Source organism: Danio rerio, chromosome 8, assembly GCF_052040795.2.
Source record: "Danio rerio strain M-AB ecotype USA chromosome 8, GRCz13ab, whole genome shotgun sequence".
NCBI lineage: Eukaryota > Metazoa > Chordata > Actinopteri > Cypriniformes > Danionidae > Danio > Danio rerio.
This window is the reverse complement of record NC_141028.1, coordinates 5,992,501-6,018,407: the sequence shown is the minus strand read 5'-3', so window position 1 is coordinate 6,018,407 and position 25,907 is coordinate 5,992,501. Positions and strand designations below refer to the sequence as shown.

Here is a 25,907-nt window from a genome sequence, read left to right as displayed (position 1 = left end):
AATGAACCTATCCAAAACTGCCTGCTGATGCACACAGTTAATGTTGATTAACAAAATAAAGATGAATAATAAAAGCATCGTGTCAGAGACCCTTGAAATTTTTTAACTCAACACTGAAACATCAAACATAGCTTAAAGACTGTACATTGGTCAATCAAATGAACTTAAACGATTAAAAACTGCAACAGATATTTGTTTGGGCCCAAACTACAAAACTAAATGTAAAAAAACAGTATTAGTTTGGCTTAAGTTGCACACTAGTTTTATCATGTATAAATATCAGTATTATTACATATTATTATTGTAACTATAAGCCTACATCATGCTGACCAGGGCCGGATTAACCAATGGGCATTATGGGCACAGGCCCAGGGGCCCGTGCGCACTTGGGGACCCTGCGAAGAAGGGGGAAGGGGGGATGCACAGCAATACACAAATATCTTTACATATGAAAAAATTTTAAAGTTACAAATATAAAAACCACTGCCTTCATGCCTTCTTCATCTCAGGGAGGCTTTTTTCAGTTTATTCACAACAATCTGCATTTGTATAATGTTATTGTTATTAGCGGTATTATTTATTATATGCACATTTATGTTTGTTTTAATAAAAACAAGTTTAGATTTGTCCACCTGTCGGGTTTTGGAGACATTTGGGGCACATGACATGTGTTTTTGGATATAACTCAGTTTTTTTTTAACACACTTCATTATTATTTTTTCATTTATTCATTTGCTTGAAATTAAAACTGAATTGATAAATGAAAGGAAATGAAATATGTGGGTCTTCAGCGGAGTGAGTTTCCACCCTTTCCTTAGTCATGAAAGTAAACACTTACCGTTTTAGATGTTTTAATGAGTATGATGTTTGATTTTATAGAAAAATATGGTTTTCATAAGCTGGGCTTTCACTTTTTTTTTTTAAAAATGTTATGTTCAATTCAATATACTTGCCATTTTTAAAAAAATGGTAAAACTCTAGAGCAGATATTTGATATATATATATATATACACACACACACACACACACACTAACATACTTATTTATTAAATATTTATTTATTACTTATTGGATATAAATTCAAATGAAATTATTACTCCGGTCATTATTGCTTGTATAACTAGTACCATAAAAATAATAAATAAATAAATAAATAAATAAATAAATAAATAAATTAATTAATAAATAAATTTATTTAATTAATTAATTAATTAATTAATTAATTAATTAATTAATTAATTAATTAATATAAAAATAATATTAATAATGATTCAAATTAGAGTGATTTCTAAAGGATCATGTGACTCTGTAGATTGGAGAAATGAAGCTGAAAATTCATCAATAAAATCACTAGAATAAATTCTTAAATTAAATTATAAACTAATTTTGAACAGTTATTTTATAGAGCAATAACTTTTCACACACACACACACACACACACACACACACACACACACACACACACACACACACACACACACACACACACACATACCCACCTAACAAACCAATGAGGACACATGACTCAACACCCTACCTTTGGGGACTACCCTTTCTGAAGGGTCTAGAGACAAAAGAAAGACATGACTGCACTACTAAAAATGTGCTTATTATGAATATCAGTTGATATTTGCAAAAAAATACTTCTATAAAGACCTGACAAATTACCTTCAAAATGAGGACAGTATTTTATAACTCACCTTTGGGGACATGTACACAAACTCCGGTATAGTCACACTTTGAGGACCGCAGTTATACACAAACTCAGGTTAAAGTATACTTTCAGGACTCGGTTATCTGAATATTTCTAATATAATATTATTAATAATTATAATAATGTTAGTGCAGAGAGACATATGATAAAGTAAATAAGATCACTGAAAATAGACAATTACATTTCTTCCTTCACAAATAACTCAATCTGGTGTCAGAAGGTCATTTGGTGTCAAGTATTGTTCATGAAATGACATATTTCTCTCATAAATAGTATGTGACAGACAGCATGTTAGCAGAATAATACATACAAACTAATTTTAAAAAACAGTAAGGGAGAAGTAAATGGATGACCTTACAGTGAGTTTATGAAGCTCAATGGACACATTAATATCCAATGATATGAGAAGTGATGAAACTCTACTGATAAGTCATATGATGGTTAATATAGTACATCTAAAATCCATTCACACTAAAACCCATACTGTATAAAACAAGGGTTGTGAAGTTCAAATTCATATACACTAACTACTTACATGCGCCATAAGACACGTTTCTCAGTGAAAACAATTACTGGGAAAGTCTTTATACAAATGATCAGTTGAAAGAGGAGTGTCTATAATTAATTTAGTTTAGACTACAGTGGAAATACACACATTTGAGGACTCTGTTGATACACACACACACACTGCTTTAGCTACACTTTGGGGACTCAGTTGATACACACACACCTTTGGGGACCTTGGTGATACACACACACTGCTTTAGCTACACTTTGAGGACTCTGGTGATACACACATACCTTTGGGGACTCTGTTGATACACACACACCTTTGGGGACCTTGGTGATACACACACTGCTTTAGCTACACTTTGAGGACTCTGGTGATACACACATACATTTGGGGACCTTGGTGATACACACACACTGCTTTAGCTACACTTTGAGGACTCGGGTAATACACACATACACCTTTGGGGACCTTGGTGATACACACACACTGCTTTAGCTACACTTTGAGGACTCTGGTGATACACACACACACACCTTTGGGGACACTGGTGATACACACACACTGCTTTAGCTACACTTTGAGGACTCGGGTAATACACACACACACACCTTTGGGGACACTGGTGATACACACACACTGCTTTAGCTACACTTTGAGGACTCGGGTAATACACACACACACCTTTGGGGACACTGGTGATACACACACACTGCTTTAGCTACACTTTGAGGACTCGGGTAATACACACACACACCTTTGGGGACACTGGTGATACACACACACTGCTTTAGCTACACTTTGAGGACTCTGGTGATACACACACACACACCTTTGGGGACACTGGTGACATACACACACACCTTTGGGGACACTGGTGATACACACACACTGCTTTAGCTACACTTTGAGGACTCTGGTGATACACACACACACCTTTGGGGACACCTACAATGATAAACACATAAGAAACAAAGATGCATTAATGTCCTGTTTAGATGAGAGAAGGACCCCCGCGGATGACTATTTCTCTGTGATAGAGTTTTATTTGTCCATGTTTTGTTCAGTTGAGTGCGGCAGGTCTGATCATAGTCACATAAGTGATAATCAACAAGGTTACATTTGTATTTGCTAAAATCTAACACAATGTTGTGCTTGGAATAATCCTGTTTATTGTTTTCTGAGTTTCATTTTAGACACAGTGTTGCCGACTCGTTGCAGCCATGGCTCTAATTGTATTAGACTTTTGACTAGACCTACAGACAAAACTATTGACTGAGCTCAGTAAAATGTTCTTTGATTATTTATTAATAATCTGTTTAATAACTAAAGCCAAAACAAATGGTAAAATAGTAGTTGTAAATTTATGTAATATGGTTTAAACAATTAAATAAAACATTTTAAATATATAAATATAATATATTTAAAAATAAATAGGTCATGTTTTGAATAACACCCATGTCCATGTTTATCATTCCATCGAATTAAACACAAATAAAACAAACATATTTATTTCAGGTTATATACAGAACTTCTTAAGTTGAATTTAATACCTTTTACTACCTTTTTTAATGCCTTCAAAAAAAATGTAATACCAGCACGACTTAGAGCTGCAACTGTAGTGGCGTAAATTAAATCTTTCTAAATGCAATAACATATTGCAGATAACATATACATTTAAGTAAAGCAGAGGGATTAATCTAGATGTCACAATGGGCCTTTGTTCATAGTTTTTAATCAATGTTATGCATGTCATTAATATCAATAGCCGCTCTTCTAAGAACAGTTCAGTACGGTTATGGTTGTTTCTCCACTGAGCCTGGATCAGTGCGGCACAATTACACACCGTTCTCAGCACGGTTAGACAATCGTGCTGAATCAATGATGACAATAATACTAACAAAGAATTACATTTGTGATTATCATGCTGCCTTGAATGTGGGTTATCTGCTATATAAAGTCCTACTGTTACTTCATGAAGAATAAATGTATAGTTTACATCAAACAAAAATATGTTTTTTTATATGCGAGTTAATTTAATGAATAATATTTCTACTACAAAACAAACAAAAGATTATAATAAATCATTCAATTCAAGGCTAAAAGCTGCAAACAGTCATCAGTAATTAAATAGAAAAAGAATATACATCTCAAAAAAAAGTCTCACTTCTGCCACTCTTTGCAAGTATTGATTTTGGTTTGTGTCATTGTAAATGCTCACACTAGTTATGAGCTGATTTACATTTTTCTGTGTTTGTGGAATAAAGCAGGCGAGTCAGCCGACCCAATAAATGAGCAGGCAGAGCAGGATTCTCGCGATGACCAACAGCGCAATGCGGTTCTTTGTTATGAGCTGCAGTTTCAGTGTAAACTTAGAAGGCCTGCTTCTTTGGCGATGATGTGTACAGTATTAGATTTGACATTTAGCGGACATTTGTGCTGAACACGCAGTGAATGCAACGCATCCAGATTCGGCCACCTTCTCCGAAAACACTCGATCTCGGTTGGTGGATCAACATTCACCACATGATAGTGGTCATCTGTGCCATTATTTGTAACTTTAGGTGGGATTTGCAAACCTGTGTACTTTTCATTCTTCAGGCGTTTGCAATTCCTGCAGTCACAAAAGCTCCCTGTCATCTGACAGCGGAAAGCCTTAAGTGATTGACAGCTAATATGAACCATTTTAATGGCCGGGAAAAGCGATTCAGCACATCTTTAGAAAAAATCTAAGCAGGTCGCACTACAACCATTATATGCAGTCGCACACATGCTCCCAAATATATTATGAGGTTGCATAGCCTAATTTTTGGGCGCATATGCAACCAGAATAGTCACAATTTTGAGCCCTGGTGTGTTGACGTTGCGGCTTTGTTGCCAAGTTACCATACCACCTCACGATATCGCTCCGGTCCTACTCTCAACATTTAAATAAATCCACGCAAATTTTAGAATAAAGGCCTGTACTCAACACAAACTGAAAATGTATCTAAAAATCTAAAAATTTATCTTGAGCTCGAAAATGTAATACCTCGTCAGATGACATTAACTACTTTTTAATACTTTTTAATGCCCTTAATTTTGACTAATTTCATTTACTACCTTTCACAACCCCTGCGGACACCCTGTATATTCTGGGTATTTGACAAATCAGTAAATATATGCACTAAAAACAAATTTAAAAAGTCCATAGGCTTCCTTTACCCGTAGGCAAAACTAAAATAGGCTATTAGTAACAAATATAAATAAAAGATAAAAAACTTTTTGTGAAAGCAAGAGATAATCTTGTGAGAGTGCTGTTATAAAAGGAGTCTCAGGTGACCAACAATTGTGCATTACTGCAACACCATTTATTCCAGAGCATCTGAGCCACTTTCAGTTCTAAAGTTTTCATTTTTGGTTTTATTTTATTTTTTTAAGTCTATTTAAAGCTGCAGTAGGTGATCATCTTCAGAATCATGTGTTGTGCTGGTCGAAAGTCTCTTCACAGTCCAAAAGTAAAGATTAAAGAAAATGATCTAAATGTGTTTATATGTATTTTTATATTCTGGGTAAGGCATAAAACTAAAACATGTTCATCCAATTAAATATTGTCGGGCTGACAATTCTCATAATTCTTATAAGTAGTTCAAGCTGTCAGCAAATGTAGATTTGAACCACTGGGCATCTCTTCATGCAGATTCACCATTTGCGTGTGGATGCGTGCATGTGCGCCGAGCGTTTATGTGCAGACGAGCAGTCACAGTTGCGAATCAAATGCTGAATAAAAACCTGTTAAACTCCTGAATCTATATTGGAGTGAGTTTTGCACGCTGGAAGAAGAATAATACCATGACTGAAGTATTTCTGTTAGGCAGGTCATGTTCTGTGTTAAACTCTTTTAGTCACACAGAGCTGATGTAGATTGTGTTGTTATAAATGGGTTATTTGCACAGAAGTGTTGTTCAGCCACTGAAATCTCCCCGTGAAAGATTGATGCGACTATTTTCAGTTTCATAAGGTCCTTTTACAGCATTGATAAAGTAGATTTATATTTAGTTTAACAACAAAACATCAGTAAATAGAGCTATTCGGCCTAGCCTACTTTACTGAGCTGAAGATGCTTTTGTATTTATATTGGGTCATTTCTGAACAATGACAGCCTGTGATGCGCTCTTTATATTGTTCACCACTACTCTGAATATTCATGTGAAATAGCATGCAAATATGGTTTAGTAATAAGTGTAATTCCTGCACACCACCGGCCAAACACTAGCTACATTTATAAATGGTGAATGACATGATCTAGTGGGTTGTCCACTGCCATCTTTACGATGAGCATTCGTGTTTTAGGAGGCGTGGCTTTGGATGGCAGGGAAGGGACTGTGTTTCAAAGATATTATGCCAACCGGTTAGCATTTTGGCAGATCACCTACTGCACCTATAACTTGTTTGTTAATTAAATCCTGTTTTGTTATTTAGCCTATTATTTTTAAGTAACAGTGAAGTTGCATATTAACTTGATATGCAAAGAATGGGAAATAAATTCTTTTTGACATGCTGATTTTGGTAAAAATTGTGAATATAGGTAATACTCGCCTTGCAATTTTAAAATCATTGTATTTTTTTTCTTTGAGCAGGCAATTTTCAATTTAAATGATTGCTGCTGCAGTCTGAAAGTCTCGGTTAGGCAATGCTGACGGACACAGCTAAAGCTGGACAAATTACAGTTAATTGATTATTAATTCTGATAAGAATAACATCAACAACAAGATAATATTAATAATAAGTCTTTTATTTAAAAATGAATTTAACACATGTAATAGGTCTACATAAATGTGAAACGAACCAAACATCATCTTTAAAATAGTCAGGCCTCAGCTCTCTGTGATATCTCTCCCTATCATCGATACACAACACTAGTGTCAATCGGCACAACCCTATCTTGTAGTAAACATAACTCCAAACTGCAATATGGTCATTTAAATGTCGTTCACGCATCGACGTTCAGGGGTTCGAATCGAGATCGCCTTCTTTTTACGATTAACTATGCAGTCCAACTATCACTTGCCAGTAATTAACCAATCTTTTATAGTAAAATCTGTATGTATACTATTGGTCATACTGTATGAATTAACTCCAGAATATCTGGCATGTGAAAATACATAATTGAGCTATCCTTTCATCTTTAAATAAATTGCTTTAAGACACAATTGTATGATGTTATATAGTTAGAACAAGATTACATTTTAAATAAACCTGCCAAAGGGTCTGTCTTACCTTGTTCTGGTTACTCTGCCCTGTTTACTTAGCAGCAAATATCACTAGATAGGCTACCTGGTGCCTGAATGAAAGGGTTACCGTCTTATTCCCTGATCTTCTTGCTTTGTCTGACTGTTGTGGCTCAGTTTGTTTGTGAGGATCACTCATCTTCACGTTGTCCAAAGCAGGTGAGGAGACAGAACATTATGGGACTGGATGTCAGAAAAAAAACAGAGAATATCGAAATCAGAAATATTTGTCAAGACAGAACAAGTATATTCTTCTTTTTCTATATTCAGGGTTTCTGCAGATATCATAATGTCAAATTTAAGACTTATTAAGACCTTTTTAAGACCATTAAGTATTAAATTTAGGACCTATATCGCAATATCAAAAACACGCATACACATAAAGAGATCAGAAGAAGAAACCGACAGTAAAATCTGACAAATAAACATAGAAGTAAAAAGCTTCTGGAACTAGGTCATATCATTAATATCATTCAGGATAATCGTTTTTAATTATTTTATAATTAATTATAAAGATTTTTATAACCATTCAAGATTTTTTAAATACATTTTTTATCTAAATGATGCATCACATGCTTTTCTTCATATCTCAGACAGTTCTACCCATTAAAGTTAAATATTAATGGCAACAGATTTTGGGTTGCTCTACAATTATATTTTTTATTAAGGCATAAATAAAAACAGAAAACAAGTACACTCACTAAAAATATTGAGGTTTTTTATTTTTTATTTTGCCCACTCAACAATTCACACATGACTTTCTGGCTAGTTTAGTTATTACCAATAAAGCCTAGAAATTGGGCATCAATATACTGTAAACTGATACATATATTCATACATTCCTTTCCAGTTGAAGTCAGAATTATTAGCCCCCCTGTTTATTTTTCCCCAATTCCCGTTTAATGGAGAGCAGATTTTTTTTTCAACACATTTCAAACATAATAGTTTTAATAACTCATCTCTAATAACAGATTTAATTTCTGTTTGCCATGATGACAGTAAATAATATTTGACTAGATATTTTTGAAGACACTTCTATACAGCTTAAAGTGACATTTAAAAGCCTAATTAGGTTAATTAGGTGAACTTGGCAGGTTAGGGTAATTAGGCAAAATTTTGTTACTTAATTTTAGTTTGTAACTTGTAAATTGTTTTAAATTCGAAATTGGAATATAGGTCTATACATTAGTGTAAAACCTATGCATGATGGAAAAACATTCTGTAATATTAAAACCAACTGGGTCTACACTTTTGCATGGACTCTTTTTTTAAACAAACTTATCCCTCAGGTTTTTCCAAACTTTTACAAAAACTGTCGTCCTTTCCCACTGCTGTTGCAATTTCTAGCCAAAAAGTATTGGTCATCTGGTTCTACTTCTCCCTATGATCACGCATGGACTGATCATAAAGAAGATGTGTGTATAGGGCTGGATGATATGACAAATATCACGATATACTTCTTAATTTCGGTCGATATGATATAATTCCGATATCGATATGGACAATATTAAAAAGACATAAAAAAACTGCCAAGAACGCACACAATAGATGTCTGTACCTACAAATGTCTGCAAACTGAATTTGCAAAGTCTATAATACCTCCAGGCTCTTATAACTTTTCTTTTAATTAAAAGGTTTAAAAAAATTTTACTTGTTAACTTTTTCAAATGTTCACTCTCTTTTTTGTATTTAGCCTTTACAAACAGACATATATATATATATATACACACACACACACACACACACAGGGCTTTACATTAACACCCGGCAACACGCCAAATTCAGGTAGATTTCAGCTTTGGCGTGTTAGACAGTCACTCCCACAAGCCACTTTGCCTGGTTGAAAATAATTTTTTTTCAATTTTGTAGTTTTCCTAAAAGCAGGGTTCGACAATATAAGGATGACCCAATATGCGTGCAAATGTGATCTTAGAATCGAGAAGTAAAATAATTGTGATCACGTGAGCAGAAGAAAGCAAGTGAATACCAAATGAGAGGATGATCATTAGCCACGACAGATTACTGTAAATATTTTTGATACATGACAATAGTTATTTTTTTAAAAGTCAATTGCTTTTCTTTCTTTTTTAAGAAATGTTTTATTAAATAAAAAGTATAGTATACAGCTATATTTTGCTTGTTTTGACACATTAAACATTTGTGTCTAAGAAATAATTATTGTTTTGTATGGTTATAGAGATAAATTTGGTAAACCGTTAATTTTGAGCTCTAAAAAAAGTCATGCTAGTCGTGCAAACACTATGAAACCATGACTCCTTTGCTCATGCTCATTGAGCAACCTCATACTCGACACACAAAAAGTGAAATGATTGAGAACACGTGGACATAACACAAAATTTAAATCAAGTAATTTTAGCATGTCAACGTCAACGTGATGACGTACATCATGCTCTTTCTGATGGCTGAGCACTGACCGTCACTCAGTGACAAATGATGCAATCTAGGGATGTAACGGTATTGTAAATACCGTCATACCGCAATATAAATTTTTTCCGATATTAGCGTAGTCGCATGACTCGATAAAACTATAGGTCTTCTGAGAAAATTTGCTCAGGCGAATGAAGCGAACGGGAGGTAGTGGAAACTACAATTCCCATCAGCCCTGGGGTTGCCATCATTCTTTGCGGTCTGTTGTCGCTACAGATCCAGTAATGCGGAAATGAAGTGTGCTGCTAGAAGCGAGGATGAAAAAGACCTGGAAATGATCGAACATAAAGCGGGTGTTGTCGCCGCGCGCGTACTGAATAGCGGTGTTGTCGCGCGCGTACTGAATAGCGGTGTTGTCGCGCGTGTTCTGATCAGCTGTGTTGTCGCGCGCGTACTGTAAAGCGGGGAGGGGGGGTTGAGCGCGCATACTCAAGAGCGGTGTTGTCGCGCGCCTACTGAAGAGTGGCACGGAGGGTGTGTCGCGTCGCGGGGGCACTTTTGATCATTTTGGAAGGGCACTTTCTATCCAAGACTAAAAAGGGCATGTGCACTGCACAGGTTGAGCCCTATGTGTGCACGTGCCTGCAAGTTGGGGAATACGACTAATAACAGTCATGGGGACTGCAGAAACACAGCACACTGTTCAGATTGATGCAGACATTGACTTGTACCGCAAAGAGATCTCTATCTCACTCATGGCTTGTCCTCTCAAGTGGGGGAAAGACAATGCACAACGTTACCCACTGCTGTCAACCTGGGCCAAGTCATATCTCTGTCCCAGAAACCTCAGTCCTAAATGAGAGGGGTTTTTTTCTGTTGCAGGGGACATTGTAAATACCCAGAGATACCAGCTTTTACCAGATTATAGTTATAAGATAATTTTCCTTAAAACCCATCTCTATCTAAGTGAGTGAGTGATTAAATGTTTAATGTGATGAGTTTTCAACAATACTAAATTGAAACTTTATTTTTTTACATGGTTTAATATTTTTTTGTTATTAAAATTGAAGTTCCTGTTTCAAAGCTTACAGATAGATGGCTAATTTGTATGTCATTGACACTTTTGGCACTTTTTTGGAGTATTTTCATAAGTTTTGTTTTTCCTGTAAATGATTCAATAAATACCGTACCGTGACATTCATACCGAGGTATTACCGTACCGTGAAATTCTGATACCGTTACATCCCTAATGCAATCTATAAGATCTTAAAAATATAATTATTATATATATATATATATATATATATATATATATATATATATATATATATATATATATATGCAAATTTATATCGAAATACCGGAAATGAGTTTAAAACTCATATCACGTTACTGAAAACAATTCTATAGCGATATATATTGATATCGAATCATTGTCCAGCCCTAATGGGTGTATCAATGGGTGTATCAATGGGCATGCATCAAGTTTATATATGCGCAAGTTTCATACATGTTTTGAACATAGTATAGGTTTATATGCGAGTAATTTATATGCTCGTGTTGATAAGCAAAGTTTTATTTAGATCCTACACGGTGCCTCATAGCCATCTGTGTCGGGAAGGTGGATGGTGAGGCGACAGGTTGACTTAAACTTAAATGATGCCTCATCTTCTGTCATTGCTTCTGACTCTCAGTATGTTCTATCGGGTGGAACAGATTTGATGTGTTTCCGCTGTTAGTCGGCAGACTCGGCACCACTCTACCGCACATTTTGCAAAGCACCGAAACTAAACGTTTATCGAAACTTAAAAAGCTGAATCACTTCCACACCACTGCATTCGTCTTTCCTCTCTCATCAACTAATTTGTCTGCATTCTTAGTTGTGGAAGCTTGTTCATTCACATCAGTATTCAGGGCACACATTTTGTAGCATTTTGTAGCATTCTGCGACGGAGCAGCTTAACTAACTTCTGAGCGCTGGCAGTGGCAGCGTGTCTGTGATGTACGTCATCACGCAAGTGACATCACGCTCATTCTGAGCACGAAAAAGTCATTCAGTGACAAATGATACAAGGTATAAGATCTTATCTATAATAAAACAGATGTATGCAAATGTATATCGAAATACCGGAAATGGGTTTAAAAATCATCACTGTTATTGAAAAAAATCTATCGCGATATATATTGATATCGAATTATTGTCCAGCCCTATGTGTGTACAGTCATACCTGTTTCAGACAAAATCTCTTCAAAGTGTTTCATATTCAATTCAAATCAAATTTGAACCGCACGAACTGAAAAAACATTTTGTGAGCTCTGCCAGCCAAAATCATGTCGCGGCTGGCAGACCTCCATAAACACAGTGATGACATCACATTTACCGCGCGCACTGAGTTCAATAACAGAAAGCTGATTAGCAATTGTCGGTATAGGGCATGTCGGTCTTATTTGTAGTTGTAATAACGCAAATTACAATTGGACTAGTGAAATAAAGAACTACAACACCCTGAAAACCTAGCAACAACAACAAAAAAAGAATTTAAATGAGTTTTAGATGTAGCGTTACATGGACATCGCAAAAATAAGACCTGTGCAAAAATATTTTAGACTTAGAACAGTGAATTTAGGACTTTTGAAGGCCTTAAATTTCGATTTTTTAATTTTAGAATTTTTAAGACCCCGCGGAAACCCTGTATATTCCTTCTGACCAGACTTTCTACTTATACATGTCAGTCAGTATTGCTATTTTGACTGTCAATATTACAGAATAAAGCATCCGTATAATTATGGTTGAATTTTATGTTTCATAATATAGACAATTGGTAAGTGAACCTACTGATTTCTGTAGACTCATACTACTGACCCCTACTCAGCATAACCAGAATCTCCATAATTGTAGGTTATATCTTCTCCTGGAAGTATGTTGCACACAGCAAAGATATGATTTTCATTTTGCAGTTAGGAGCTTTGTGGTCATCATTTACAAGTCTCCCTAAAGACCCATCTTCTTTCGATGCATCCATGCTGTAAAACATAAAACAATCACTAAGCATAAAATACAAACAATTTTTAAAGTTTATACATTTAAGATGTACTATTTTTTTTTCTGTGACCATCTTCAAAGAGGTGTTAACAATAGTATCGAGAATTCATTCTATTTTAAAACTTGCTAATTATTTCACTAAAAACTACAGATTTGATTAGAAGTGTTAATTTACATTTCACTTCTCATTTCCTGTAAAATATTTTTTATGTCTGTAAGGAACATTTTTTATGAAATTGCAATCAAATATGGGAACTGATTGTAATCAGAATGATCAGAATCAGAAATACTTAAATTTTGAGACGCATAATATATTATCGGCCATATCGATATCAGCCGATAAATGCTTTTTTTTTATGTTATGGTCATCAGTCTGATATCAAAATATGGCCGATATATTTAAGCTGATAGATTACAGAATTGCCTGCCTTGCACATGCGTGGGTCGAACTTGTTCAGAGTTGTGCAGTGCTTGGACATTATTGTTGGGTGATACACAATTTTCATATCATCCACCTTTGAGATCACCTATCATGATACTATAGCATAGGCCAGGGGTCACCAATCTTATTTCTAGAGGTCCAGTGCCCTGCAGGGTTTAGCTCCAACTTGCCTTAACACACCTGCCTGGGTGTTTCAAGTATACCTAGTAAGACCTTGTTTAGCTTGTTCAGGTGTGTTTGATTTGGGTTAGAGCTAAAACCAGCAGAACACCGGCCCTCCAAGAACAAGTTTGGTGATCCCTGGCATAGGGGCACGGCAGTGTTATGTTTGCTTATTTGCTCATTTATTTAACCACATCTAAACATATTTAATAACCTTTCGGCTAATCATACTCACCACCCAAACTTGTACTCAAGAACAAAATCCCCTCTGAATAAAGCTTCAGTGGTGAAAACTCATCCTCCTAAACAAAAGACGTTCATTAGCTGCAGTTTGTTGAAAATTAATTATCATTGGTTCATAATTGCATTTTTTGAGTTTGCATTAAATTCTACAGACTTTTGTGTTTTTATTTGAACTAATTGTTCTACTTGTCCTGTATGCTTCTCAAGCTTTATGAGAAGTGTCATTCATGTCTTTTCAGGTGCACTCAGAGGGCAATCGCCTGTTATGTCATGTCATTCAGCTTTTAATTGTTAGCATGATGTAGGTCTTTGAAATAATATTTATACAATATAGTTATAATGACATGTATAGATGATTAAACCAGTGTGTTTAAACTAGTTTTAAATTTGTTTGTTTTTGTAGTTTGGGCCAAAACAAATGTTTGTTGCAATTTTAATAGTTTAAGTTCATTTGATTGACTATTTAAAAATCTGTGGATATTATCAATGCATTAATTGGATAAAATAAAATTGCTACCTTTTACTGTAAAAAGTCCCCATCCCCAGAAGTGATTAAGGTTACACAGTCATATATATATAAATGTGTAAAAGATGAAGCACTATGAATATATATTTAAAAGAAAATATGTCAAATAAATGACCAGATCTCTGTGTGGAGCACTGGCTGTTGTCAGACTCCTTGTGCAAACAAAAAATTCTCTGAATAATTACAATATATAGCTAAATGTATTTGAAAACATAGACATACTATTGAAAATTAATACTTTAATTCATTAGAGTCGTACTTCTGTGGGTATTTTGGTTAAAGTAACCTAAAAGTAATACAAAAGTAGTGTAATGCATTTCTGAGATATTAATATTGTCATGTAACCAATTACAAAAAAAGAAATGGCAGTAACTTTTAATATATATATATATATATATATATATATATATATATATATATATATATATATATATATATATATATATATATATATATATATATATACTGTAATGCATTTCATTTTGGAAGTTACTTGCCCAAGTGTATTCGCTATTGTTTGTTAGCACAAAGATTAGATATTAACGGGGATTTGGAACAAAATTGTTTATGCACAATGGGCTCTCTGCACAGCTAGAGTTTTAAAGCCAACGATAAACTTCCGGTGATAGCTTAATGTGGGTATTTTCAATTTCACAAAGTTGTTTGTACATCATCAATGTTGTAATGTTATTACAATACATTCAGTTAAACAGACTAAAGCATTCATTTAGTTGTTCAAGCGTAAAATTAGATGAACGATGGTATAACCACTAGCGCCGTCAGTATAGCAAAAGGCTAGCGCAGAAATTCCATTGAAAATACTGGGTAAAGTCTAAATCGAATACGTGGCCGGCTGGTATGTGCTATGCACATCCATATAGCAGCATTTTTATGACACTGTATAATAGGCGACGCAGTGGCACAGTAGGTAGTGCTGTCGCCTCACAACAACAAGGTCGCTAGTTCAAGCCTGGGTCAGTTGGTGTTTCTGTGTGGAGTTTGCATGTTCTCCCTGTATTCGCGTGGGTTTCCTCGGGGTGCTCCGGTTTCCCCCACAGTCCAAAGACATGCGGTACAGGTGAACTGGGTAAGATAAAAATTGTCTGAAGTGTATGAGTGTGAATGAATGTGTGTGGGTTTCTTAGTGATGGGTTGCAGCTGGAAGGGCATCCGCCGTGTAAAACATATGCTGGAATAGTTGGCGGTTCATTCTGCTGTGGCGACCCCAGATTAATAAAAGGACTAAGCTGAAAAGAAAATGAATGAATGAATGTATAACAATAATGAATATTTTTACAGTACTGTGACGGTTGGGTTTAAGGTTGGGGTGAAGGTAGGCTTTAAAAAATAAAATGTATTGGGTATTTTAATAAATAGCAGCATAAATAATACTCAATACAACTACTGTTTTTACGTTACTGTAACAGTTGGATTTAGGGTTGGGGTGGGGATAGACGTTAATAAAATACAACAAATGTGAAATTTAAGAAATAATATAAATAGTTTTCGTTAACTTTCGGCTGCAACCATATCTGATCTAGCAACAACCAAAATACAGGGTAAAAAACTCATATTTTAAAGACATGGCGGGGGGAAATGGACTTTAATGCAGTGCTTCTTGTCCGATCTGAAACCCACTTCATATCATAAATATAACAGGTAGTGAAGATTACTGATTTTTAAAGAAATCAGATCTTAAACGTGACAATTTTGAAATGGAAAGATGTCATTGGAAACCATTGGAGTGCCTGGCTGAAAATTAAAAGTCTGGTGATCTGTAAAATATTTTACAACATTACAGATACATTAAAAACTAATTTAAGTGTGTGTATGGTTTGCATTGGTTACTTTAACAATTATAATAGCAAAAATAATTAATGTAGTGCTTTGTTGTATATACACATGTTCAGAGTTAATAAATGTTTCAACCCAATTTAATTGCAAAAGTATGATAAAGTACAACAGGTAACACTTTAAAATAAAATTAATGGATTAAAGTCAACGGTGAGAAAAAAAGCCAGATTCATTACAGTTACTGTGCTAATATAGGATAAAATAATACAACTGAATATTATTAGTTATTATCCCCATTTAGTAAAACGACTAACTTTAGTAAAACGATTGTAATCAGATTACTATAATTTTAACACATACATCAGCATTAAGAAATGATCATCACCTAAGATTAACATTAAACTTTACCAATACTTTTAATTAACTAATGTTTACTATTAAAGCCTTCTTGCACAGAGTTAATGTACAGTACAACTGACCTATAAATATTTTAAATTTTAGTAACAGTTTCAGTTAATATTTCAACCTGTAGTAGGCCAGATGAACTTGTAAATATTATTGAAAAACAATTAAGTCTCTTAGAATGTTGCACTGTTAACAATACCACTGCAACACAACATGGATTTTACTAAAAAGAACTGTAAAAGTTTACATAATAAATAATTATTCAATGTATTTTGAGTTCCCATGATGTCAATATTGTACATGTTCATTATCATTCTATATTGAACCACTGCATAGAGAGATATAGACAGAGAGATAGAGTGTTTGTGAGTATAACTTACCTTTGTAATTGTTGATGAATTGCACTTGCAGGTTTGTCACTTTTACAACAAATGTAATGTTCTGCATCCTCTTGAGGTATTTTACGCTTTCTGTTTTTTCTTACTCCCAGCATGAAGACAAAGGGCATGTTTCCTATAAAGACTTTACGAAAAAATAAATATAATAAATTATATTATGCTAATAAATAACATAATAATAATAGCATAATACATTTTATATATTGTCTATTGTTCTGCTGAACCCAAATGATTTCACATAGATCTAGTAATGTACTTCTATCTAAAAATTTAAATCAGAAATTAAATCATAATGTAATTAAAAACAGAATAGGTAGGATGTAAATCACATCCAAGATTAATTTTCCTATATTCGTTAAACAAAGCTATAAATACATTGTTATTTAGACTGAAAACAGGGCTAGACCCACATGAACCATTTTCATGTTTTTGTAACTTTACACACCTCAAAATTATATATACTTTGATATAATAAAGACGTTATATATATATATATATATAATGTTCTGTGCGTTTGGGAAAGCTAATTAACATCATTAAAAGGCTTATTTACTTAAAGTAATTTAAAATAATCACCATATTAAACAAAAAATAAAGATTTTATTTTTGGGGCAACCACACAAGCACACGCAAACACTATTTTGATCAACAGAAATGTAGTGTGTTAAACAGTATACAGCTAACATTGCTATTAAATACATTTCAACAAATATAATCGACAAAGGAATATAAGCACTAAACATACATCTTACAAAGGCAATGTTTTGTCGTGTAAGCAGTAATTATGCATTTAAATACATAAATTGATTTACCTGCTCTCCCTGGAGAGATGAGTTCGCGGGAAAAGGCGTCTCCAATTGATTGCGTCATTAGCACGTGTTTGCAAATGCCGCGCGTTCATGAGTTGAATGAGGCGCTGTAGGGGATGTGTGCTTAACACACACACACATACACACGAACAGAGGGGTGGGGGAGGGAAACTGCAGCAGGTTCAACTTGGAGTTTGCAAAATGTATGCATCCACGTGTTGAAGTGTTTACATATTTGTTTTATATTGAACATGCTCTTTTCATTTGACTTTTTTTTTTTTTAGAAAACCTGATTTTCTTTGATTATGGTGCACTTTAATTTAATCTCCAAATAAGTAAATAAATAAATATATATATAATAAAAAAATAATTATAAAATAAAAATATATATATATTTTTAAAGTAAAAAAAAGTGAGGGGAAACCTGATAGGTGTTGTAGACTAGAATTACGTTAACAAACTAATTTTATATTGTCGTCGTCATCATAGTCATAGTCTCTACCCCAGGGCAGCTCTCACGAGGCGTCTGTGAGTTGACAGTGGGGGATGGGTGCTCAAGACACACACACACACATACACGCGAACAGAGGGGTGGGGGAGGGAAGCTGCAGCAGGTAACACACTTCAACTTGGAGTTTGCTAAATGTATGCATCCACGTGTTGAAGTTTTCACATATTTGTTTCACATTAAACATGCTCTTTTCATTTGACTTTTTTTTTTAGAAAATCCGATTTCTTTGATGGTGCACTTTAATCTCCAAACAAATAAATAAATTATATATATATATAATTTATTAATTAATAAAAACAATTGATATAAAAACAGAGATTCTTAGCGTTTTAACACAATCTTAAGGCATGTTTTCAACATGCTTCCTGATCCATCAAACATGTTTTTATTACTATATATATATATTTGTTTATTTTTTTAAGTAAAATAAAAGTGAGGGGAAACCTGATAGGTGTTGTAAACTTGAATTACATTTACAAACTAATTTAATATTATTGTTATAGTCGTAGTCTACCCCAGGGCAGCTCTCTTGAGGCTTCTGTGAGTTGACAGTGGGGGATGGGTGCTTAAAACACAAACACACACACACACATACACACGAACAGAGGGGTGGGGAGGGGAGCTGCAGCAGGTAACACACTTCAACTTGGAGTTTGCTAAATGTATGCATCCACGTGTTGAAGTTTTCACATATTTGTTTCACATTAAACATGCTCTTTTCATTTGACTTTTTTTTTAGAAAACCCGATTTCTTTGATGGTGCACTTAAATCTCCAAACAAATTAATACATTTCTTTATTTATTATCTATTTATTTATTAATAATAAACAACTGATATAAAAACAGGGATTCCTGATCTATCAAGCATGTAGTTTGTATTTCTTTTTTTTTACTATATATATTCATTCATTCATTCATTCATGGGGTCGCCACAGCGGAATGAACTGTCAACTTATATAGTAAAAAAATGAAATACAAACTACATGCTTGATAGATCACATACACATTTTTATTATAGGTTTTTTAAGTAAATAAAAGTGAGGGGACAGCAGACCCTCAATTTAACCTCTAAACACATCTGATCGTACTAATTTGAGCTTCCAGAACTGGTTTGACACAGTATCACCAGTGATAAAATCAATCTCTAGTAACTCACTCACTCACTCACTCACTCATTCACTCACTCACTCACTCAGTATCCTTCAGCATAGTTACTGATTTATCAGGGGTCGCCACAGCAGAATGAACTGCTAACTACTCTGGCATGTTTCCTACAGCAGGCCCATCTGCTACACCACTGCCTAATCCCTACCCCTAAACCTCACTCACTGACTCACTCACTCACTGTCCTTCAGCATAGTTACTAATTTATCAGGGGTCGCCACAGCAGAATGTACCGCTAACTACTATGACATATTTTTCCTACAGCGGGCCCATCCGCTACGCCACTGCCTAATCCCTACCCCTAAACCTCACTCATTCACTCACTCACTATCCTTCAGCATAGTTACTAATTTATCAGGGGTCGCCACAGCGAAATGAACCGCTAACTATTCTGGCACATGTTTCATACAGTTGGCCCTTCAGCTACACCACTGCCTAATCCCTACCCCTAAACCTCACTCACTCACTGTCCTTCAGCATAGCTACTGATTTATCAGGGGTCGCCACAGCGGAATGAACCACTAACTACTCTGACATGTTTTATACAGCGGGCCCATTTGCTACGCCACTGCCTAATCTCTACCCCTAAACCTCACTCACTCACTGTCCTTCAGCATAGCTACTGATTTATCAGGGGTCGCCACAGCGGAATAAACCACTAACTACTCTGACATGTTTTATACAGCGGGCCCATTTGCTACGCCACTGCCTAATCCCTACCCCTAAACCTCACTCACTCACTCACTCACTCACTCACTCACTCACTATCCTTCAGATAAGTTACTGATTTATCAGGGGTCACCACAGCAGAATGAACCGCTAACTACTCTGGCATATGTTTCACACAGCGGGCCCATCCGCTACGTCACTGCCTAATCCCTACCCCTAAACCTCACTCACTCACTTCAGCATAGTTACTGATTTATCAGGGGTCGCCACAGCGGAATGAACCACTAACTACTCTGACATGTTTTATACAGCGGGCCCATTTGCTACGCCACTGCTTAATCCCTACCCCTAAACCTCACTCACTCACTCACTCACTCACTCACTCACTCACTCACTCACTGTCCTTCAGCATAGTTACTGATTTATCAGGGGTCGCCACAGCAGAATGAACCTCTAACTACTCTGGCATATGTTTCACACAGCGGGCCCATCCGCTACGCCACTGCCTAATCCCTACCCCTAAACCTCACTCACTCACTCACTGTCCTTCAGCATAGTTACTGATTTATCAGGGGTCGCCACAGCAGAATAAACCTCTAACTACTCTGGAATGTTTCATACAGCGGGCCCATCCGCTACGCCACTGCCTAATCCCTACCCCTAAACCTAACTCACACACTCACTCACTATCCTTCAGCATAGTTACTTATTCATCAGGGGTCACCACGGCGGAATGAACCGCTAACTACTCTGGCATGTTTCATACAGCGGGCCCATTTGCTACGCCACTGCATAATCCCTACCCCTAAACCTCACTCACTCACTCACTCACTCACTCACTCACTCACTCACTCACTCACTCACTATCCTTCAGCATAGTTACTGATTTATCAGGGGTCGCCACAGTGGAATGAACTGCTAACTACTCTGACATATGTTTCCTACAGCAGGCCCATCCGCTCCGCCACTGCATAATCCCTACCCCTAAACCTCACTCTCTCACTGACTCACTCACTCACTCACTGTCCTTCAGCATAGTTACTGATTTATCAGGGGTCGCCACAGCGGAATGAACCGCTAACTACTCTGGCTTGTTTCATACAGCGGGCCCATCCGCTACGCCACTGCTTAATCCCTACCCCTAAACCTCACTCACTCACTCACTCACTCACTGTCCTTCAGCATAGTTACTGATTTATCAGGGGTCGCCACAGCAGAATGAACCTCTAACTACTCTGGCATGTTTTATACAGCGGGCCCATCCGCTACACCACTGCCTAATCCCTACCCCTAAACCTCACTCACTCACTCATTCACTCACTCACTATCCTTCAGCATAGTTACTGATTTATCAGGGGTCGCCACAGCAGAATGAACCTGTAACTACTCTGGCATATGTTTCATACAGTGGGCCCATTATTTTCACTCACACTAATACACTACTGCTAATGTAGTTGATCAGTACCACTATAGCGCATGGGTTTGGACTGTGGAGGAAACCTACGCCGACACGGGGAGAACATGCAAACTCCACACAGAAATGCCAACTGGCCCAGATGACACTCGAACCAGCGACCTTCTTGCTGTTAGACAATTTCTTGTCGGCATAAACCTAGCCATAACTGTAAATTATTCTCAATATCAGAGAGCATGATTAGTCGTACAACAATGATGTAGAAGCATGTAACCCTCAATGTAAATCAACCTTAACATAAAATGTGAACTTATTCATCAATCTGATTGACTAATAGAAATGTTGTTCCAGGTTCAACAGGTCAAGGGTGTCAAACTCAGTTCCTGGAGAGCCACTGCCCTGCACAGTTTAGTTCCCAGCCTGCTTCAACAAACCTTTAGGTTTCAAACCATAGACATTATAATAGAAAGCTAAACGCCTCATGGTCCGCTTCAGTCCGTTGTTCCGATAAGTCAACGAGGTTAATCCGGTTATGACTGCGCTATAAACAGAGGCAACTGAACAGAGGAGCTGCTGTTTTGCCTGATATAAAATATAAGAACAGTGTATTTTCTTAACTGATTATAATTTTATGGTGTCAAAAAAAAACAACTTCCTGGCAGGTCTGTTGGAGCTAAATTCAGCAGGATTATGGCCCTCCATAACCAAGTCTGGACACCCCTGGTTTAAAGTGATCTATTGTCTGGGTTGGTGTTGTATATCCAATTTAAACTAGCTTGTAATAAGCTGCCAGTACATTTCCTGTTATTTTACAGACGTATTTCTCTAGATATTATTTCTTATACACTATATCATTCAAATACTGAAATGTCAATAAAAGTCACTTTGTTAAACTGTAGAGTTGAATTTTCAACATCAAAAAAGTGGACAGAGCAGAGATCAACATCCCATAATTAATTTTGTTATGAGTTTAGTTTTTTGTAATGCATATAGTGTATAAATGGCTCTAAATAGCTGTCCCACAGTAAAAACTCTTCATGGTAAAACGGTATAGTTGTTGTACCAAACAATGAATTAGTTATAATAAAGTTCTACTTTTCAAGTTCATAAAAGTGATATCAAGGCTTGTTAATGGGGCATCTAGCTCTCTATTATAATGTCTGTTTCAAACAAGCCTGGAGGACTCAATTAGTTTGATCAGGGGTGTTTCATTGAAGTAAAGCTGAACTGTGACCTGTAGCCTTCCAGGAAGAGTTTCACACATGTGAAATGTTGATCCAAGAACATGTTCCACTAGGTGAAATCACAATATCTGTGTATTCAGCACTCTCATTATGCAAAAAGCACAAGTTTAATAGAAACAGTGAATGCAAAGCAAGGCAACTAAAACTTCTGTCAATGAGAGACTGACTGTGTTCATACAGAGCTCAGTCTGAGGCCTACCCTCTGACCAGGCTGATCAGGCTCTTTCATCCTCCTCATCCTCCTTCTCCTCCTTCTTTTCCTTCCCTCTTTTCAGGTTGTCGCCATTGTTCATATCTAAATTTGTAACACCTGTGTCTATTCTGGCTCATATTTTGCACATGCAGCTGTGAAAAAAATAATACAGAACTGGCACACATTCATACAGCTATCGTATCTTTCCAAGTGTTTTATTTGTTTTTAACTGACACTCTTTTTGTTTGGTGTTTTGTAACAAGAGCATCACAGTGCAAATCTGTTATAGTGGGCACACATCTGTTTAGACTTTTGTGTAAAGAGTGTCTGAAACTGCCTGAACTTAAGTTATTACAGAAAGACCATGGCTTTATTCCATTAAGAATTTGGCTGAAAAATATAAAATGCATGTAGTATTAATACATTATTATTATCAGTGTTGGGTAAACGATTTAAAAAAATTAATGAATTACTACAACATTAAAGTTGTATTTACAGCTCTTCCAGAATACTTATCAATATTTCTTGAAACTAGTAACTGAACACACAAACAAATATCCACAAATACACTACAGCAATGGACTTGTAGTTTTGTAGAATTGGTGTTAATAAGGTAAGAGTGAAGAGTTTCAGTGAGTCTGTGTCAGTTTTCACGTTTAGTGTCTGAGCATTTAAAAAAGGCTGTAAATTGCTTTTCTACCATATCTAAAATGTAATTAAATTACTCAAGAAGAAATGTAATCACTTCACTCAATACTATCAGAATCTCTATAAATCTCAGTGCATAGGAAATATAAATCAAACACTTTTTATTCTTTAAATATAATTTAAACCTGGCCTTTTAGCTTTCCTAACTTAAACAAATACTTTATTATCAACATGTTATTTAGATAACAAACAGAACTCTGGAAAAAGTTAAACATATAAAAAGTTTCCAAGTGATTTAACTATATATTATACACAGAACTGGCAAATGTCTTAATTCATTGTTTACATTTGAATGAAATAAACAGGCTTGAAGTATTTCTTATTTTATTTTTTACATTTTTTAAGTTTTAGAAAAAATATATATTCACTTTGTGATTTCGTTACAGTAAGTTAACTGATTATTTTGGACTATACTCCCATCACTGATTATATTTATCTTTATCTAAAATGTAATTAAATTACTCAATAAGAAATGTATTCACTCATAATATATGTAAATCTCAGTGCAAAGAAAATATAAATAATACACTTTTCATTCTTTAGAAAAATGATTTAAACCTGGCATTTTAGCTTTCTTAAACAAATACTTATTAACATGTTATTTAGATAAACAGAACTCTGGAAAAAAAGTTAAACATGTATACAAAAAGTTTCCAAGTGATGATACCATTTATTATACACGGATATACATCAAATTATATATTATATTCCGCCTAATTTCCTCCCGGTCGCACTCGGAGCTCCTCTCCTCCTTTCGTTCCCGGGCAGCTGAGCTCTTTGTAGCCGGAGGGAGCGTAGCTGCGGGCGGGGGAGGTGCGCGGTGCGGTCGCTGACAGTGTAGGACAGACAGACAGTTCAAAGAACACACAAACCAGGAAAACGTTTGATTCTGTTGCGTGTCGCTCTCGCGGGCCGTTTCGCGCTATTATGCCACAGTATTTCTCGGATCTGCTACTGTACCGCCTAAGTTACATACTGTAACTTACTTCCGTGTTATCCATTCCCTCGGGGATACAACGCGATCTGCGCAGAAACAGTACGATTCAAACCTAGAATAAAGTACCGTGCTTAAGGACACCAAATATAAGGCTTTCTTGACGCAGTTTGGTCATTTTCATTTAAATACTAATTAAAGTGCAATTTTATTTATGCTGTCTCTTTTATTCTGTGAAGTAACCATAGTAACTTGCTGCCGCCATCTTTATTTTTACGCACTTCGCCTCTGATTCGTCAGATCAATAGGGGGCGTGACATCCTCCTTGTATCTTTCTGATTGGCCAGATCCCAAAAGTGTGTATCATTGCGTCATTGCAGTTCTCCTAGAGGGCGCTGTGTTATACACACTTTTGGGGTGGGGGGATACACACTTAGATACACAAATCATGTAAAAGTGCATTTTGAGGACAAGTGAGATTTTAAGCCAGGACACCATTTTGAAGCATGCTGAATACTGCTATATGGTCAGACAAATGAGGACCAAGAAAAAGTCCTCATTTGTCAAGGTGGTCCTCATTTTACTGGTGTGTACTCTGGCGAAAGTCCTCATTTTGGACATAAGCAAGTACACACACACACACACACACACACACGCACACACAGACAGACACACGACATGGGACAACATGAAGGAATTAAGTTAATTTATTAGTTGTTACTAATTTAAGTGGATGGAATGTAAAACAATTAAGTTGTCCGCAAAAAAAAACTCAAGAATTGTGTTGTTTCAGCTTGTTTTATAAATATTCTTCATATTATTGAAGAATACTTATGTTTTTACACCGTAAAAATCGATCAGTTTGTCATGACAGCATATGTTTTTAGTTCATTGTTACTTATTAAAAGTGAATCAGGTTCTAACTTAATTTGATAAGTTACGCAAGCTGTTTAAAGTCAGTTTAATATAATAATAGGTTGAAGGACTCATAAGGTTAATTTGATTCAGCTTAAAAATGTAAGTCAACCAGGATGTTTTTACAGTGTAGGCTAGCTTTTATTTGATTTTTTGTAGATTTTTTATTTGATTTTAGATCTATTATTATTATTATTATTATTATTATTATTATTATTATTATTATTATTATTATATGTGTGTTTAATAATTTCTTATTATTACATTTATTCTTTACATTCATCCTTGGATGTATCCTTTACTGCTGCACATTGCATATGTCTGTAAAGTGTCTTGAGAAGCTACTTTTAAATGTGCTATATAAATATAAAGGTTATTATTATTATTATTTTATTATTATTATTATTATTAATAAAGCATTGAAGAAACCTAAACTGAGTTTGTTTCCTC

General features: G+C 35.5%; 2 protein-coding genes and 2 long non-coding RNA genes across 4 annotated transcripts in view; 1 reads left to right on the top strand and 3 right to left on the bottom strand.

The window, feature by feature from the left end:
- Positions 1 to 25,907, top strand: part of rad9b (RAD9 checkpoint clamp component B) — a 122,917-nt gene that overhangs the window by 90,315 nt on the left and 6,695 nt on the right. The gene's annotated exons all lie outside the window — the stretch shown is intronic.
- The window catches only part of myl2b (myosin, light chain 2b, regulatory, cardiac, slow), a 47,604-nt gene that overhangs the window by 21,346 nt on the left and 351 nt on the right, over positions 1 to 25,907 (bottom strand).
- On the bottom strand, positions 6,979 to 17,758 carry LOC147842533 (uncharacterized). The gene is made up of 5 exons (XR_015497455.1): positions 17,709 to 17,758; positions 16,879 to 17,020; positions 13,766 to 13,832; positions 12,753 to 12,907; positions 6,979 to 7,678 (listed from the first exon to the last, which is right to left on the bottom strand). It is a non-coding gene; the product is annotated as an uncharacterized LOC147842533 (long non-coding RNA).
- LOC147842532 (uncharacterized) lies at positions 18,636 to 20,854 on the bottom strand. Its single transcript, XR_015497496.1, has 3 exons — positions 20,708 to 20,854; positions 20,134 to 20,568; positions 18,636 to 19,983 (listed from the first exon to the last, which is right to left on the bottom strand). It is a non-coding gene; the product is annotated as an uncharacterized LOC147842532 (long non-coding RNA).